General features: G+C 44.2%; 1 pseudogene; it reads left to right on the top strand.

The window, feature by feature from the left end:
• Window positions 1–12,227: 12,227 nt before the first annotated feature.
• Window positions 12,228–12,887, top strand: LOC121441249 (annotated as a pseudogene).
• The last annotated feature ends 5,044 nt before the right edge of the window (window positions 12,888–17,931 follow it).

A 17,931-nucleotide genomic window follows, 5' to 3' on the forward strand; every position in this document is an offset into this window, starting at 1 on the left:
TATGCTGGAGTCAGAAAAGAACGAAAATACAGATAAAGGACCAGTTCCAGCACCTATGTCTCAGGATGCTTCCTTCTCTCACCAGCCTGTACTGCTACCCTCCTATAGGGAGTAGTGATCTTCATTCTTCCAATGAAAAAGCAATTGTTCAGACAATAAAGCCAAAATCTGGCCTGCAGAATCTGGCAGAGTTGTGTTTGTCTAACTCCAAGAAGGTGGTGGTCAATATTTCCTTTTAAAATTATTGAAACCCTCAAAGATGTTCTTGTACAGACAGGATGCTCTAGAGGATCCTAGACAGGGATCCTTTAGGAAAGGGAAGGAAACACAATAAGAGGCTCTTTGCTAATAGAGGAAAGTCACTGGTAGTTGGCTGAATGCCATGCCTATGAAACCTCAGACTGAATGCTGAGCTCCTGTCTCCTCCTGCCTCCTCTCTCTGCCCAGCCATACCACTTCCCATCTCCACCTCCCTAGTGCTGGATTAAAGGTGTGAGGAACCACTACTTAGCTCTGTTTCTCTTTTAGGCTGAGTCAATCTCACGTAGCCAAGAAGGCCTTGAACTCACAGAGATCCATCTGCCTCTGTCTCCCGAGTGCTAGGATTAAAGAGCTCATGCAAAGGTGATCCCAGCAATTGGAGCCACACATCTTTAATTCTGGCACTAGGGAGGTGGAGAGAGGAGTGATATGGCTGGGTGGAGAGAGGAATATGAGACAGAAGGAGCTCAGAACAGTCTGAAGTTTGGTGAAGATAATTGCAGTCTAAGGATGCAGCCTGAGGAGACAGTCTGAGGACAGGATCGCCCCTTTGTTCTGAGCTTTGGTGGAGGCAAAAGGTCTCTCTGGTGTTTGGCTGCACTGCTTCTCTGATCTTCAGCATTAACCCCTATATCTGAGTGGGTTTTTATTATTAAACCCAACTAGAATTCGTGTTACAACTTCTCTTACGGTGTTATAACTTGTATCCTGTAGTAGAAGGGCTGAAACTCCCAGACCTGTTGACCAAGTCACCCCTAAACCGAGTAAAGTTGAAACTAGAACAGCAGCTATTCCTATGGCCCGTCTGTGTCTGGTCTGAAGGGAGGAAAGCAGCTGCCTCTCTATTTTCTCATTGGTGTAGTAGAGAATACAAGGTGTGAGCTCCCAGATACTACATCAAATGGGGGGAATTCTGTGTAGTATCTGGGAGTGAACACGGGGCGGGGGGGAGACCTGATGAACAGGCCCACCAGTCATTATCAGGGTCTGCCAGATAGTCTGAACAGGTTTATCAACATACTGGGTCGAACACCTGTACAAAATGGTGATGATCCTGAGCAGGCTCCCTTTAAGCACAGCTAGGGGAATTTCAGGAACAGTCAGGTCATCTGAAACATAAGTGGTCAAGTAAGCAACAGTTACACTAGTATACTTTTAATTGGCTGAGGTTCAGTTTTACCATTTTGGGTAAAGATTTCCTTCAGGGATGACCTGCATCTCATTACAAAGGTGTACATAGGTTCAGGGAATTTGTTTTCTTTGACCGACTACATGTGCCCATGCCATGAGCCATTTCTAAGGTGACACCTGGTGCTTGTCCTTGAGCCTACCTACAAGAGGATTCTTTTGGAGTCTGTATATAGTCAGCCGATACAGTTATACCCTCATAATAATAGAGTTGTGTCCAAGCAAAGCCAACAGTCAGCTGTCTATCCTGACTGAGAGGTGCTCAAGACCATATAGGTGGCCTTAAGGAGGTCCCAGGGAGTATATCCAGTCAGGGGAGTGAGCACAGGGACATCAGTCCCAGGACGAGTCAGGGGGATCAGTGTAGTGGGAATTTGTGACCGACCTTTAAGGAGACACCTGAGCTTGGAGTGCCAATAGCAGGCTGGGATTGGGCCCTACAGGGCCTCTCAGTTTGAAAATGCATTGTACGGTAAGTGACCATCCACAGTCAGTGCCTGTTCTTGAGTATAACTTTAGGCCCAGGTCCTTCCCCTGCCTCCCATCTTGGGGTGTTTTTTTCCTTTCTGAGTGGACTGTATAAGAAGTGGGTTACAGGTCAGGGGAAGGCAAGGCTCCCCTCCTAAGATTCTGTGGCCTTGATAAGATCATTTTTGATGACTGGGTCCCATGGCACCATCCCTGTGGATTCACTGCCCTGTTGTGTACAGTAATGATCATGTGAACTACCACAATTATTGCCTTGGGCTTGGAATCGCCCACTCTCAGGGCAAACATAAATATCTATTTCGGTGTGTCTGCTCACCCCCCCGACCACATCCATAGGTCCCTTTGACATTATCCGGCTCGAGTGAGAAGAAAGCACGAGACACAAACAAACCCACTTAGGAGTTTATTAGAGGGGGGTGCATATAGACCTGGGGACCAGTGTGCAGAGAGAAAGGGAGAAATGGCGCGTCCAGCTTTTAAAAGCTGCCTAGCACATGCGCACAGAGGGTTGGCGTGTCTATGTATACACTGATGACGCAGATGATGGGCGACTCACGCATGCGCACAAGGGTTTTAGTTGAGTCACACGTGGAGGTAACCACGCATGTGCGCCCATGGGCTATGTGGCAGGGGGCCTTTGTTCCCGAGGGTCCGTCAGCACATGCCTGCCTTTAGAACCTGGAAGTGCATCCTTATTGGCAGCTGAATAATAATAATGATAATAATAATAATAATAATAATAATAATAATAATACACCCTTCCCAGTCAAAGGCCTGCCATTCCCTCCCATCATGCTGAAATAAGGAAACCTTATGTGTTGAGAGTAGCTACCTTTAAAATGGAGCAGACTATTATCCTGGTATAAGCTTTGGACAGTATCCAAGTGATGTTGATGGGAAGTGTGGGTTGGCATTAGCTGGGGCTGTAAGTATGTAATAACATAGCATGAAGAGGGTTAGCAACATTTGAGCCTTAGCTTTAATGGGTCTCGGGGACTCACCTTAGATGCTGGACTCTCCACCTTGATGCCTCAGGCTGGCCTGACAATCTATAGCTCTTGTTGCTGTGGCTCAACTGTTTAGGTCGTCTCTAGTCCCACAAACTTGATGTAGGAGTAGTGGATCCAAGTCCTAATCCTGCCAACTTTTACAGCTGTGGGTGTTGTCAGGATCAATGTTTAAGGGCCTTTCCAATGAGGCTCAAGTGTCTTGTGGTTATGTGTCTTAACCCAGATTTCATCATATAGTTCAAAGCAATGGGGGTTACAAGGGGGAGCTGATTAATAGGTCTGGCATATATCAGGCCAGAGCCATTTCTGGACTCTATGTAGAGCCTACAAGGATTTCAGGAACCTTTGGTGGTCAAAATCTGCAAGAATCTCATATTGGAGGTTAGGCAGAAGGGTAAGGGGCCTCCCACAGATGATCTTGAATGGGGTCAGACCCTGGGTATAGGGGGTATTTCTTGTTTTATATAGGGCATGGGAAATGACTCAACCCAACCTGAAAATGTATCTATGATGTCTAGGAGGTAGTTATACCCATAGAAAACCAGTCTGATTTCCATATACTCTATCTCCCAGGTGGCATCTGGTCGCTGTCCACACGGCCTGACCGCCAAGCCTCCTTGTCCCATGGGGTTACTGCCTTACAAATAGGGCAGTGTGAAATCATATTGTCTACTGGGGACCCGAGATGAAAGATCTTGTAGTTGGCACTTCTCAACAGTTCTTTAAGCTTCCTGTGTCCTAAGTGGGTATTTAGGTGTATCTGATGAATAAGTTGTTTAGCAAAATCTGAGGGAAGAGCTATTCAACCATCTGCTATATGGAGCCATCTGTCCTTTTGATAAAGTCCTTCACATTTCTCATTGTCCTTCTTATCTTCTGTGCTATAGCAAGGAGCTGAGGAAAGGTCCGGGGAAAACCATGGTTATCAGGGCAGTCATGGCACTGCCCAGTGTAGCCTCTTAAGCAGCCTCATCTGCCAGTCTATTTCCCTTGGCCCTATCATTCAAACCCTTTTAGTGCCCTGGGCAGTGGATGATGGCTATCGTAAGAGGTAGCCAAATTGCCTCTAGTAAGGGCAGAATTTCATTCATGTTTTTAATGGTTTTTCCTTTTGCTCTAAACAATCCTCTCTCTTTATAAATGAGTCCGTGGGCATGAGTCATGGTGAAAACATACGGGCTGTACATGAAAATGTTAGCAATCATGCCTTGGGCCATCTTAAGGGCCTGGGTTAGGATAAACAGTTTGGCCCACTGAGTCAAGGTCTCTGGTGGTAGGGCAGAGGCTCATTTTAGGGAGTTAAAGGTTAGCACTGCAGCACTTGCATACCTGGTTCCATCCTGGGCGAAGCTGCCCCCATCTGTGAAGTAGACTGCCTCAGCATCTGGCCATGGAATGTCTGTCAGGTCTGACCTCAAGCTTTGGACTTGGCTAGGCATCACTGAGCAATCATGGTTTACAGCCAAGTCAGGGTCAGGTAGCAGGATGGCTGCATTAAGACCAAATCTGTCTCTGAGTTTTTGGGATCAGAATGTTAAGAATTGTTTCTTAAGCTAAGTAACAAGGTGAACCTTAAGAGGAACATATATAGATTCTCCTGGGAAGGGGAAATATAAAAGATCTCCTGACTAAATTGGGAGGGTGGGGAGACAAGGGAGGGCAGAAGGGGAGGAGGAGGGGAGAAGAGGAGGAGAAGGAAAACTTGAGGGAATGGGATAGTCAAGATGGGGGAAGGACAGAGACGGAGAGCAAGAAAAGAGATATTCCGATTGAGGGAACCACTATGGGGCTATTAAGAAACCTGGCACTAGAGAAATTCCCAGGAATCCACAAGGATGACTCCAGCTAAGACCCTAAGCAATAGTGGAGATGCCCAAACTGGCCTTGCCCTATAGTCAGATTGATGACTATCTTAAATGTCATTATAGAACCTATATCCAGCAACTGATGGAAACAGAGGCAGAGACCCACAGCAGAGCACTGGGCTGAGCTCCCAAAGTCAGTTGAAGAGTGAGAGGAGTGCTCTCTTCTGGCAGCTGGATTCCCCATTCGAGCAGAGGACTGTGATCTGTGAGTATACCCTTAAATAAATAGCCCTTTATTATACTAAAAAAAAGAGTTGGAGGAGTGAGAATATAAGCAAAAATGTCAAGACCATGATGGGAATACCCACAGAAACATTTTACCTGAGCTAATGGGAGTTCACCAACTACAGCCGGACTGGGAAGGAACCAGCATAGGACCAAACTAGTCCCTCTGAATGTGGGTGACAGTTATATGGCTGGGGAAGACTGTGAGGCCACTGGCAATGGCACCAGGATTTGTCCCTGCTGCTTGTACTGGCTTTTTGGAACCCATTATCTTTGGTGGGATGCTTTATTCAGCCTGAATATAGTGGGGAGGGCCTTGGTCCTTCCTCAGAGCAATGTGCCTTGCCCTCTCTCATGTGTGGATAGGGGGTTTGTGGGAGGGAAAAGAGAGGGTTTGGGAGGAGGGGAGGGAGTGGGAACTGGGACTAGTATGTAAAACAAAAAAAGGTAGCTTGTTTTCTTTTATAAAAAGAAAAATTTTAAAAAAGAATGGTCTCTTTCCAAGCCTGGTATAACATGCGTGCTCCCTCTTGAATATGTACCCAAGATATATTACCCCTCTCTTGCAAATCTGTGCTTTGGGTACCCCATCTGGTCCAGCTCCTTGAGCATGGTGGTGGTCTCCATGTAACAGATTTTCTCATCCACAGCAACTATAAGGAGGTCATATACAAATTGCAAGAGATTTATTTGGGGATGAGATCATCTGTACTCATCCAAATCCTTGTGGAGCACCTCATTGAAAATGGTAGCTGAGTTCTCATATCCTTGAGACACCCTGGTCCAGGTCAGTTGTCCATTAAAACCGTGGTCTGGGTAGTTCCATTCAAAGGAGAACAGAGGCTGGCTGCGTGGGACCAGTTGCAGACTGAAGAAGGCATCCTTGAGATCCAGCATAGTATAAACGATCCATTCAGGTAGCAGGCTACTTAATAAAGTTTATGGGTTGGACACTGTGGTGTATATTTCCTCGACACTTTTGTTAACTTCTTACACGTCTTGTAAAAGTGGGTAGTCACTGGAATGGGGCTTTCTACCTGGGAGGAGGGGAATGTTCCAAGCCAACTGGAACAGAGTCAATTTATGTGTGGTTTCCTTTCCATTTTGGCCCCTTGGGGTATGGGGTATTGGTGGACTCTGGCCAGACAGGTGTTTTCTTTTAGCTGCTCCAGGATTTGGGTCTGGTGCTTAGCCAGTATCACCTGATTTCTCTCCACCCATATGTAACATGAAGGGCCAGGCCTGCTTGTTTGGGTTTCTGTCCCACCCCGTACCTGAGAACTGTTTAGCCCCAAAGAAAATCACACATAGGTCTCCATAAATTATAAAGCTGATTGGCCCATTAGCTCTAGCCTCTCACTTGCTAACTCTCACATCTTGATTAACCCATTTTTCTGATCTATGTTAGCCATGTGGCTCAGTACCTTTTTTCAGTGGGGCAGATCACATCCTGCTGCTTCACTGGTCTGGGCAGGAGTGGGAGGAATCAACTTCCTCCTTCCCAGAATTCTCCTGTTCTCATTGTATCATTTCTATTTCCTGTCTGGTTTTCCCACCTATACTTCCTGCCTGGCCAATCAGCATTTATTTAAAACATGATTGACAGATTACAGACAATTCTCCATCACTTCCCCCTCTTTTTTTTTTTTTTTTTTTTTTTTTTTTTTTTTTTTTGGTGGACTCTGGCCAGACAAATATTTTCTTTTAGCTGGACCAGGATTTGGGTCTGATGCTTAGCCAGTCCCACCTGATTTCTCTCCACCCATAACCCTGGAATCTCCTCCCACAGTCTCTCCAGGAATGGATTATTGTCAGTGTCTAGAAAGCATGTGGCCGAGAGCTTATATTCTTCCTCCAGTGCCATGGTTAAAACATGGATGGGGCCATCTTCATTTAGGACCTGCAATTCCTGGGGCCCAAATTGGATCTCGGCTCCCATTTGTTTTCAGGAAGTCATGGTCCAAGAGTGGATACAGGTATCTTGGGATGGTCATAAATGAGGGGGTTACCTGTCCCACATCCAAGTTGACCTTTCTGTGGGTAGTCCATGAGCATCAGTCAGTTCCAGTGGCCTCTTATATCCACGTATTTTTATCAGACAAGGGTCCCATGGACTGTTTTAGAATAGAGTCCTGTGTCCACTAGAAAGTCTACTGGCTTCCCCTCTACCTTTAAGGTTACCCAGGGCTCATGGAGGAGACATGAGAACCAGAATCCTCAGTCACTAAGTTCCTCTATCTCAAAGACCTATGTCCATTTCACTCCTTGTTTCTTTGGGTACTTGTTCTTCCAGTGTCCCATTTCCTTGCAATAGGCACATTGGTCTCTCTGGAGGCAGGGGTGTGCCCATGCCTCTTCTTGGGAAGGGGCCTGTCTCCTGTCCTTTTTCTCATTTTTTGAAACTTCCTTGTATTTGGCCTTTCTTTCCCTGTGGCTACCAGCAATATTCTGGCAAGCCCCTTAGTCTATTTTTCTTCAGGAGTTTATCTATTGTTAGGAACTTTTTCTTCTATTGTTCCAAGCTCAGCCAATTGCTTCCCTGCAAATCCATCCAGTTGCTGTAATTTCCATTGGATATCCAGTACTGCCTGGGTCACAAAAGCCATATTGACAGCAGACTGATCTTCTCTTGCTTCTGGGTCAAAAGGAGTGAAGGTTCTGTAAGTCTCCATCAGCCACTCCAGGAAAGCTTCCAGAGTCTCATCCTACCTTGGATAAATTTGGGGATCTTCTTGCAGTCTCACAGAGATCCCCCCATTAGAATCTGCCAGTAGACTTTCAGCCTCTTCTTACCTGCATGATCACTGTGATCCCATTCAGGGCAGGTTAAGGGAAATACCTCATCGATATCGGACTGAATAGCCGTAGGCTGGCCAGTCTGTCCTGGAACAAACTTCTGGGCAGCAGCTAGAATCCATACACGCTTCTCAGTTGTGAACAGTGTAATACCCAACATCCATCTTTGGAAGCCCCCTCCTCCTGGGAGTTGCCTTGGTCCAGACTCCACCTCCAGGAAAGCCTGCCAAAGGCTGACTCCTTCCCAGGGAGGGTCAGGATCACTCCCACAGGCTATTTAGGCTGCTACCCAGAGAAGGAACATGTGGTTTTAGCTTTTGCATGTCTCCCCATTCTGTCTCTTCCTTCTTCTAGCCACGCTCTCCTAGCCACCTGGGAGCACTGCATTTATTAAACGTGGGCATCTTTGATTTGGTCTAATCTGGTCTGATTGAAATTATGTTTATCGGTGTAGAGTCTCCTCTTGAGATTATTTTAACTAACAGTACCTGCAAGAGCTGCTGACCATCATCCTAAGTGGACTCATGAGTGTTCATTACAGTGTCTAATAAGTCTAGCAGGGCAGAGGGTTTCTCTGAAAACTTGTAGTTTTACATTTTCCAGTTATAAATGTCACTAGTGGCAAAAAGGATATGTGTCATATATTACCCGCCATCCAGTTTGGGGAGAGGTTGCCTTTAGGGGTAGGGCAACTATCGTGGAATCTGCCTGTGCTACCTGTGCTACATATGTTTTAGTCCAGGATCAGGTGTGAGGTGGACTTTCCATGCCTCCTTCCCCTTCTCCGGGGCTAGGTTTACCTGTAGCGATCTGGCAGCGGGGGGCTTGTGTGGAGACTGACGCAGGAACATTAAGGAGGTGGGTAAAGCTCCTCCTCTGGCACAGAATAGGGCTAGGACCTCTGGTTTACAATCCTTCTTCGACTCTGCTTCTTTCACCTGCAAGACTGTTGGGGCAGGTGGCAGGAAGTGTTTCAAGCAAGAAGGGGGGCTTTCCACCAAATGTTGCCAAGTGATGATGTAGGAGACCTGGCTAGGGCATCCAGGGTTCTTCAATACACGATATCTTTAACCTGATATATGATGGGGCCATGGAAGGTGCCCACTTCTAGCCATTCAATGTTGAAGGATGGCCATTCAATGTTGCAAAAGTTTGTTAACTTCCCTGGCCATACAAATAACCCCAGAGGGGCTGGAGAGATGGCTCAGAGGTTAAGAGCATTGCCTGCTCTTCCAAAGGTCCTGAGTTCAATTCCCAGCAACCACATGGTCTGGTGCCCTCTTCTGGACTGCAGGCATACACACAGACAGAATGTTGTATACTAAATAAATAAATAAATAACAAATAACCCCAGAGTCTCAGCTTGGTGATTGAAGTCCTTGAAATGTGATCAGACTAGCTTCAGGAGGGTGGAGCTCGCTGCCTGTCCCATAATAGTATTTTTCAAGATTGCAAAACAAGACAAACAGAACACAAACACACACACACACACACACACACACACACACACACAAAGACAAACCCACTGGTGTTCAAAAAAGGAATTGGAAAGATGCAGATAGCAATCTGTCCCATTTTCCAGTGCTGCCAGGTGGGAGCCACTCATAGTAACTACAAGAACCAGATTAACGGTTTACCATTGGGCATTTAGAAATCCTTTACTGTTGGTAAGTCTTTGTGACAGCACAATAAGTTCTTCAGCTCCATTTTTAGTTGAAGAAACATGGACTTAGCTGGGCAGTGGTGGCATGTAGATGGAGACCACTTGTTCATTTCCCAGTCACCCAGACCCGAAATAATCACACAGAAACTATATTAATTGCAATACTGCTTGACCAATAGCTTAAGCATATTTTTCGCTAGCTCTTACATCTTAAATTAAAAAAAATTCTATTATTTTATATTTTACCATGAGGCTTGTGGTTTACTGGCAAGATTCTGCCTGGCAGTTCACATCTTTGCATCTTTCTCTTCCAGCAGCTACATGGCGGCTTCCTGACTCCGCCTTCTTTCCTCCTTTATCTACTTGGAATTCCCACCTTGTTCTATTCTGCTAAGCCACTGGCCGAAACAACTTCTTTACCAACCAATGGCAATAAAACATATTCACAGCATACAGAGGGGAATCCCACATCGGTGGTGCACATCTTTAATCCTAGCATGTGGGAGGCAGAGGCAGATTAATCTCCGAATTTGAGGCCAGTCTGGTCTACAGAGCAAGTTCCAGGACAACCAGGACTATAAAGAGAAACCAATCAACCAAAACAATCAGACGACCAAACAAAAAACAAACAACCAAAAATCAAAACATGGACTTGCTCTTTTTGCTTCATGTTTGTGGTTTAAGACATGAGCCTTCAGGTTCTTCTCTAGCTGACATGTCTGCTGATTGCTGCCTTGCTTCTCTGCCATGATGGACTCATATCCCTCTAGAACCATAAGCTGAATAAACCCTTTCTTCTGTAAAAATATAATTATGGACTTGATGGATATACTCAAACATACAGAAAGCACAGAAAAGGGGTGTCAGGAGCCATTTCATGCTTCTCCTTTCTCACATCTCACAGGGCCTTGAAGTAAATATCTTGAGACAGAAAACTTAAAGTTAGCCAAAACATTACGTGCTAACCGTGGAGAGTCAAGCTTTGGAAAGCACCACAGAGTGTCTTCACTGCTTGCTGCTTATCACTAACAGCAGGTGTTCTAGCCACTGACCTTGCAACTGCCCTGCTTAGCTGCCAAACTGCCCCGCTTAGTTGCCTAGCTACCGAGCCCCTCCTTCCCTTCCCCCTTCCCCCTTCATCCTTCCCCCTTTCCTCAGTTCCCCCTGCCTGAGCTTCTCACTGAGGAGTATTTAAGACATGAAACTTGCTTCAATAAATGGATGCCTTGACAAAGAATACCGCTTGGCATCCGTTTCTCTTTCCCCTCATGTCTTTCAGATAGTGCATCTTCAAGACCCTGGAGTAACTTAGGACCTGCTGGGCGGGTCGAGAAGGGGGACATGGCTCTAAACCATTGTTATCCTGTTAACATACACACATCAGATGTGACATATTTAGCAAAGCTATAGAAGGACTATGATGTGGGAGTGTCATATATCAATCTGTTGATTTCATTGGTTAAGCAATAAAGAAACTGCTTGGCCCTGATAGGTTAAAACATAGGTGGGAGGAGTAAACAGAACAGAATGCTGGGAGGAAGAGGAAGTGAGCTCAGAGAGACACCATGGTCCCCTCTCTCTGAGGCACATGCGATGAAGTTCCGACCCAGGATGGACGTAGGCTAGAATCTTCCCAGTAAGCGCACCTTGGTGCTGGTGCTACACATTATTAGAAATGGGCTAGTCCAGGTGCGAGAGTTAGCCGAGAAGAGGCTAGATATAATGGGCCAAGCAGTGTTTAAAAGAATACAGTGTCTGTGTAATTAGGGGCATAAGCTAGCAGGTGGCCGGGGTGCTGGGGACGCAGCCCCGCCGCTTCTATTACAACAGGCCTAATTACATATTGTCCAGTTATGTGATCTCCAAAGTGTGCATGTGGGGTGTGTGTGTGTGTGTGTGTGTGTGTGTGTGTGTGTGTGTGTGTGTAGGCCAGAGATCCATGCTTGATATTTTCCTCTTTTACTCTCCACCTTATTTTTTGAGATAAGGTGTTTTACTGAACTTGGAGCTCACAAATTTGGCTAGACTGACTGGCCAGCAAGCCCCAGGGATCCTTCTGTCTCTGCCTCCCCTGTGTCTGCAGGGATTACAGGTAAATTTAGTCATTTCTGGTATGTTATGTGGATTCTGAACTCATGTTCTCATGCAGGCATAGCAAGCTCTTTACCTACTGAGATATCTTTCCAGCGACTCCAATTTAATTACTTTAAGAATAAGCCACTAGGTGGTCTTCTGTTTTTCTGTGGTCTTTCCATTCTCTGTTCATCTCTCCATGTTTTCGGGGCGGGAGGGCATCCGGGAGTGCTGGCACCCATTAAACCTGGGCATCTTCTAATTTGGTCTGACTGGGATTATTGCATTGGCAGAGAGGGTTGTCGGCCAAGGAAAAATACTTAACAAGCTCCACCTATCTCTGCTTTCTTCCCTCTTTTTCTGAAGAGGCAAGCAGGTCTCTGTCTCTCTTTTCTTCCCTTTACCCTTAACTCAATAAACTCCTCACTTAAGCTCTGTCTATAGACCGTGAGGCCTCTGGTTTTCAACCTGCCAAGGTCTCTTGCTCGCAGAATCGACTGGGCTCTCAGTGGTCGTGGTTTGAACCCACCCGTGGCTTGGTCCATCTCGCGCAGGAATCATTACATGGCTTGCCTCTACCTCCTGAGTGCAGTGATTAAAGTTGTTGTCTGGAGACATGGTCCTTACTTAGCCCTACTCTTGCCGGTCTTCCAGAAGAAAGGTAGCAGTAATGCTAACGCTGGCAAGCAAGTTGAAGCGGGATGATGGTCTCAAAGGATCCCGGACATCTGCCTCCACATCTGACTCTACTCGACGGGTCTCTGTGAGAGACAAGTTGCTTGTAAAAGAGGTTACAGAACTTGAAGCTAATTTACCCTGTACATGTAAAGTACACTTTCCTGATCCAAACAAGCTTCATTGCTTTCAGCTGACTGTAAGCCCAAATGAGAGTTACACTACCAGGGTGGAACATTTCAGTTTGAAACTGAAGTTCCTGAAGCCTACAGCATGGTGCCTCCCAGGGTGAAATGCTTGACTAAAATCTGGCATCCCAATATCACAGAAACAGGGGAAATATGTCTAAGTTTACTAAGAGAACACTCAATTGATGGCACTGGCTGGGCTCCCACTAGGACATTGAAGGATGTTGTTTGGGGATTAAACTCTTTATTTACTGATCTCTTGAATTTTGATGATCCACTGAATATTGAAGCAGCAGAACATCATTTACGAGACAAGGAAGATTTCCAAGACAAAATGGATGAATACATCAAGCGCTATGCCAGATGATAAGAGGGGAGATTGCAGTGCTGAGGACTTTGTCACAGTTGTCTCTGATGTGAAACAGCTAGAGGAAGCCCTCCTCCCCATCCTCATACTCCCTGTCAGCCCCTTGGGCTTGTCCCAGTCTTGCGACCTTGTCCTGAAGAAGACCATCCTCCTGGATACACAGCACAGCAAGAAAGTGTCTGGGCTTCGAGAGCGTTGTCCGCTTCCCTTAACATGTTTCCTGACACTCTGTCTAGGCTGTGGGATTCCTCCGAAGTTGTAATGAACTCACCATTGAGGATAGCACTTGCTTCCCTTACCCCCAACAAAGTCGGTGTCCTGCACCAGTGATGTAATGACATGTTTGGTGTGACTGGCAGATTGGCAATAAGAAACCCGCTATAAACTGTGATTGGATGCACTTTCTCTTAGCTTCTTCCACGAATGTTGGCCCTGCCTAGATGTGAAGCTTCCTGGAATGCATAGTCATTCACTGTAGATCTTACTGAAAAGCGTATTTTATTTAATGTAAGTATATTTTGGAACAGATTTGTAATTTGTACAATTTGATGCTTTAATTATTTTTTTCTATTCTCAAAAAAATAAAAAGAATAAGCCACTAAAACAAATAAAAATCGAGGGCTTGTGGGGATTTTAAGTCCTGAGTGAATGTGTATTACCATGATCACAGCTATGGCAGGAACCCCAATGCCTCAAATCCAAGGGAATAGCAAAGCTTTTTGCAAATCAAGCTCAGAGAAATGGCATAGCCTTTGTCTGGGTCATGTACAGATGTTATAAATGATTGACCTTTAGGGGAAATCAATGCATATAGAAACTCTCAACCACAGCTTTTCCACACAGATGACTGCAACCTAAAACTATGCCCCTACAGAGATTAGCTAATTTGCTTTCTCCTTCTTTAGCTCCGTATAGCAAACTAACCCTCTTTCTCAATAGTATATATAATAAAAGTCCTGCGCTGAGCTCTGAAAGTCTTGCAGAAGAAAGGGAGGAGGGATTGTATGAGCCAAGGGGGTTATGATAGGGGAACCCACAAATGCAGTGACCTGAGCTCACGAGAGCTCATGGACACTAGGCTAACAGTTAGGAAGCCTGCATGGCTGACCCAGTCCTGAAGTATGATTAATAAAAACTCAGAGATAGATATTGGGGGTCAACCTGAAGAACAGAAAAGCAAAGCAGCCAGCCACTGGCTCTTACCTCTACCTCATTCTAAAAATGGTGATCCTGCCTCCAAGAAACCTTAGAATGAGACTGAGAACAGTTTTATTTTTTATTTATTTATTTATTTATTTATTTTGTGGTTTTTCGAGACAGGGTTTCTCTGTGGTTTTGGAGCCTGTCCTGGAACTAGCTCTCTCTCTCTCTCTTTTTTTTTTTTTTTTTTTTTTTTTTTTTTTTTTTTTTTTTGGTTTTTCGAGACAGGGTTTCTCTGTGGTTTTGGAGCCTGTCCTGGAACTAGCTCTTGTAGACCAGGCTGGTCTCGAACTCACAGAGATCCGCCTGCCTCTGCCTCCCGAGTGCTGGGATTAAAGGCGTGCGCCACCACCGCCCGGCTCTGAGAACAGTTTTATAATCCTTTCTAGTTTGGGGATTAAAGGCGTGCATGACTACCAGCTGGGGTTTCTATGGCAACTAGTGTGGCTACTGGGATTAAAGGTGTGTGTCATTGCTGCCTGGTCTGTAAGGCTGGCCAGTGTGGCTGCTTTACTTTTCTGATCTGGTGTGGGAGATCCTTCTGTCTATGTGTTGATTTTACTGATTAATGAATAAGAAAGCTGGCTTGGCCTGTAGCACTGGAGGAAGAAGGCGGAGTTAGGAGAAGCCATGGATCCACCGCTTGACACAGATGCTGGGATCTTTAGCTGGTAAGGCACAGCCACGTGGTGATATACAAAATAATAGAAATGGGTTAGTTTAGGATATGAGTTTAGCCAGAAATACACTTAAGCTATTGGCTAAACAGTATTACAAATAATATGGTTTTCGAAATGGTTATTTCATGGCTGAGAGGCCAGGAATAACAAGCAATGCTTCACCCAACACTGATCTTCAGGCCTTATTCATTAAAATACCAATGAAATACCACTCTATAGGCCCTTTGCATATGTGTGACAACTGTGTAGCTTCATCTCTTAGTAGACTTAGAACAAGGAAAGCAGGACCTCTTTCTCCCTGGTGCTTAGATGGCTTTTGGTAACCTGTTGCCCATGCTGGACTACCTGGCTCTGTCTCAACCCGAGGAGCTCAGTACTTGATGTGCAAATCCATAGGAGGCCTGCCCCTTCCTGAATGGATATGGAGGAGGAGAGAATGGGGAGGGCTGGTAAATGAGCAAGGGGAGGGGATAGAAAGAGATAAGAGAAATTGGCTGGTATGTAAAATAAATGCAAAAAAAGTTAACCTTTTCTTTTAAAAAGTACTGAGCTTCCATGCTGCTGGTGCATCTCAATCAGAGTGCCCAACCCATCTAATGCCAGATTTTTGGTACATGTGTCTGTCCTTTCTTCAGATCTTAATTGCCACTGTGCAGGTTGCAGCAAGGGTTTGAGATTTTCTTCATTTATATTTTGGCCAAAGACATGTTTTACTCCTTTTAGGCTACATTTTTTTCTTCTCTGGATACTGTAATTCTCAAATTACTATCACTCCATACTTCTAGTTTATTAGCTAGGCTTATACCCTATACTAAACTGGGGAGGCATTCATATAAACAATTCTAGAATCAACAATACTGGAAACAATCCCCAATATTCAATAGCCATTACACCTATCATGAACAGGGACTCAGACCACTAAACTCCTTTCCAATGGCCTTCTCCCAGCATTTCTTAGTCCCCCACATCTCCACATGGTTTCCCCTACTGTATCTCCACTAACAAGTCTGCCTCACTCTATATTTGACTTTTTAAAATTTTTTTATTTATTTTAAAAGAAAACAAACTATATATTTTTTTATTACACATACCAATCCAAGTTCCCATTCCCTTCCCTCCTTCCATTCCCTATACCCCATAGAGAGGGTAAGGCATACTGCTTTTGGGAAGGTCCAAGGCCTTCCCTACTGCCTCAATCTTACTAAGTTTTATACGCTGTAGTTTTCAGCTCATCAGTTTTGCTTTAGCTGTCATTTGTAAACAGATGTTAAATATATGTATGAAATCATGAGCATAAATAAGCCCATTCCTTTTTTCATGTATTTGCTCACAGTCACGTCAGTAACTGAAACCAGTTAAGGTGTGCCCCCTTAGCAAGTGTTTGACTGCACATCACAGTATTGTTTACTATGGTCACTGGGCTTTTCTGGAAAACTCTCCGACCTATCTTTCACAACCAAAACTTTATAGCCTTAGCATAACGCATTCTATTTACTGTTCCTCTGGTCCTTGAAGATTGCTCTACTTTGTTTGTGAGTTTGATTACTTTATATTGCTCATGTTTGATGACAGATTTCTTCCCCTTAACATCACATCCTGCAAGTTCACTCAAATTCTCCCAAATAGGAGGATTTGGGTTTTGGCTGGTAAACACAAATCTTCTATGGCTCCCAAACCCCAGAAATGGTTCTCACAAATGATGGTGCATCAGTATTCCTGGAAGGTTTATCAAACAGATTCCTTGGCTCCACTACACTTCTTATTCAGCAAGCAGATGGGGTCTGAAAATGGGAGTCCCTAGCTGAGATATGTGCCTTTGTCAAGGGACCACATTGGGATGTTTTATCTCTCAGAGAAAAAAATTCAATCAACATCCTTAGCTATGAAGATTAAAACTTCGTTGAGATTCCATCTCTTTCCAGTCAGAATGGCCATCATGAAGAAAACAGGCAAGGATGGAAGTAGAAGGAATCTTTATGCAATGCTGGTGGGAATGCAAATTAATGTAGTCACTATGAAGATTGGTATCTTGTTCCTGAAATATGTTAAAAAAACAGTACTAGTATCTGCTCCAGCTATACCACTACTTGTTATACACCTCAAAAAAATCTAAGTCAGCATCCAGAGAAATAACTATATACCCATATTTTTGTGGCACTATTAACATTAAGATACAGAATCACCTTAGGCAGATAAGATCAATAGCCAAGAAAATGTATCTATGAACAATGCAACTTTATTCAGCAGCAAAGGAGAAGGAAATTGTGTCATTTGCAGGAAGATAGATCAAACTGGAGTGATATTAAGTGAAATAAGTCAGATTCAGAAAGACAAATATAACATTTTCTTTCATACAAATAGTCAAGATTCAAACAAATATGATATATTAAAATAAAAGGAAGACTACTGATGAGGAGGAAGGAGCTCAGTGAGAGGAAAAAGTGAGAACAAGAGGGAGTAATAGGGGATGAATATGAGCAAAAAACATAATATGAGACATAATGAACCCTTTATTTTGTATGTTATTTTAAAGAGAAAACATTGGAAATAAATACAAAGTAATAGTAAAAGCAAACCTTTTCCTTCTTATTCATAGAAGTCTTGTATATTTTTAGCATTATTTAACATTTGGCAAATTATTCATTCAGTGACATAGGAATACTTGGTTACTATAGGGAGAAAAATAGAAAATGTTTCCAAAATGATCATCAAATGTATTTATGACCCATTTAAAAGAAATCCACACACCTACCAGAGAAGCTAGAGGTATATATTAATAGAAATTCTCATGATCATTAGCCATTGCCTTCAATACACATCTCCTTTGCACCTGCCTGTTGTCCCACAGTTTAGTGAAATCAATATTTATTCAGACTGTACTCTTCACCATGGAAAGGTTACTTTTGCATGGCTACTTCAGTTTTTGCTGAACTTTTTACATTTGCAGATTACTTATGTAGTTTTATTTTTAGTGCTCTTTCTCAAGACCTGCTGCATGTCCCCTGAAGTCAAGGCTTATCTGGTTTACTTCTGCATGCTAAAATGACAGCCATTATTCAGTACTCTCACGGGATCAATTTCACCAACCTTACAATTGTCTGAATGTGAAATCTCCCTTACGGGCTTACATGTGTGAAAACTGTTTGGGAGGTGGGTCTTAGCTGGAGAAATAGATCTTTTTTTTCTGAGATAGGTTTTTTCTGTAGCTCTGGAGCCTGTCCTGGAACTAGCTCTTATAGACCAGGCTGGCC

Source organism: Microtus oregoni, unplaced genomic scaffold (genome assembly GCF_018167655.1).
Source record: "Microtus oregoni isolate MIOR12 unplaced genomic scaffold, Mior012 000074F_003, whole genome shotgun sequence".
NCBI classification, from domain to species: domain Eukaryota; kingdom Metazoa; phylum Chordata; class Mammalia; order Rodentia; family Cricetidae; genus Microtus; species Microtus oregoni.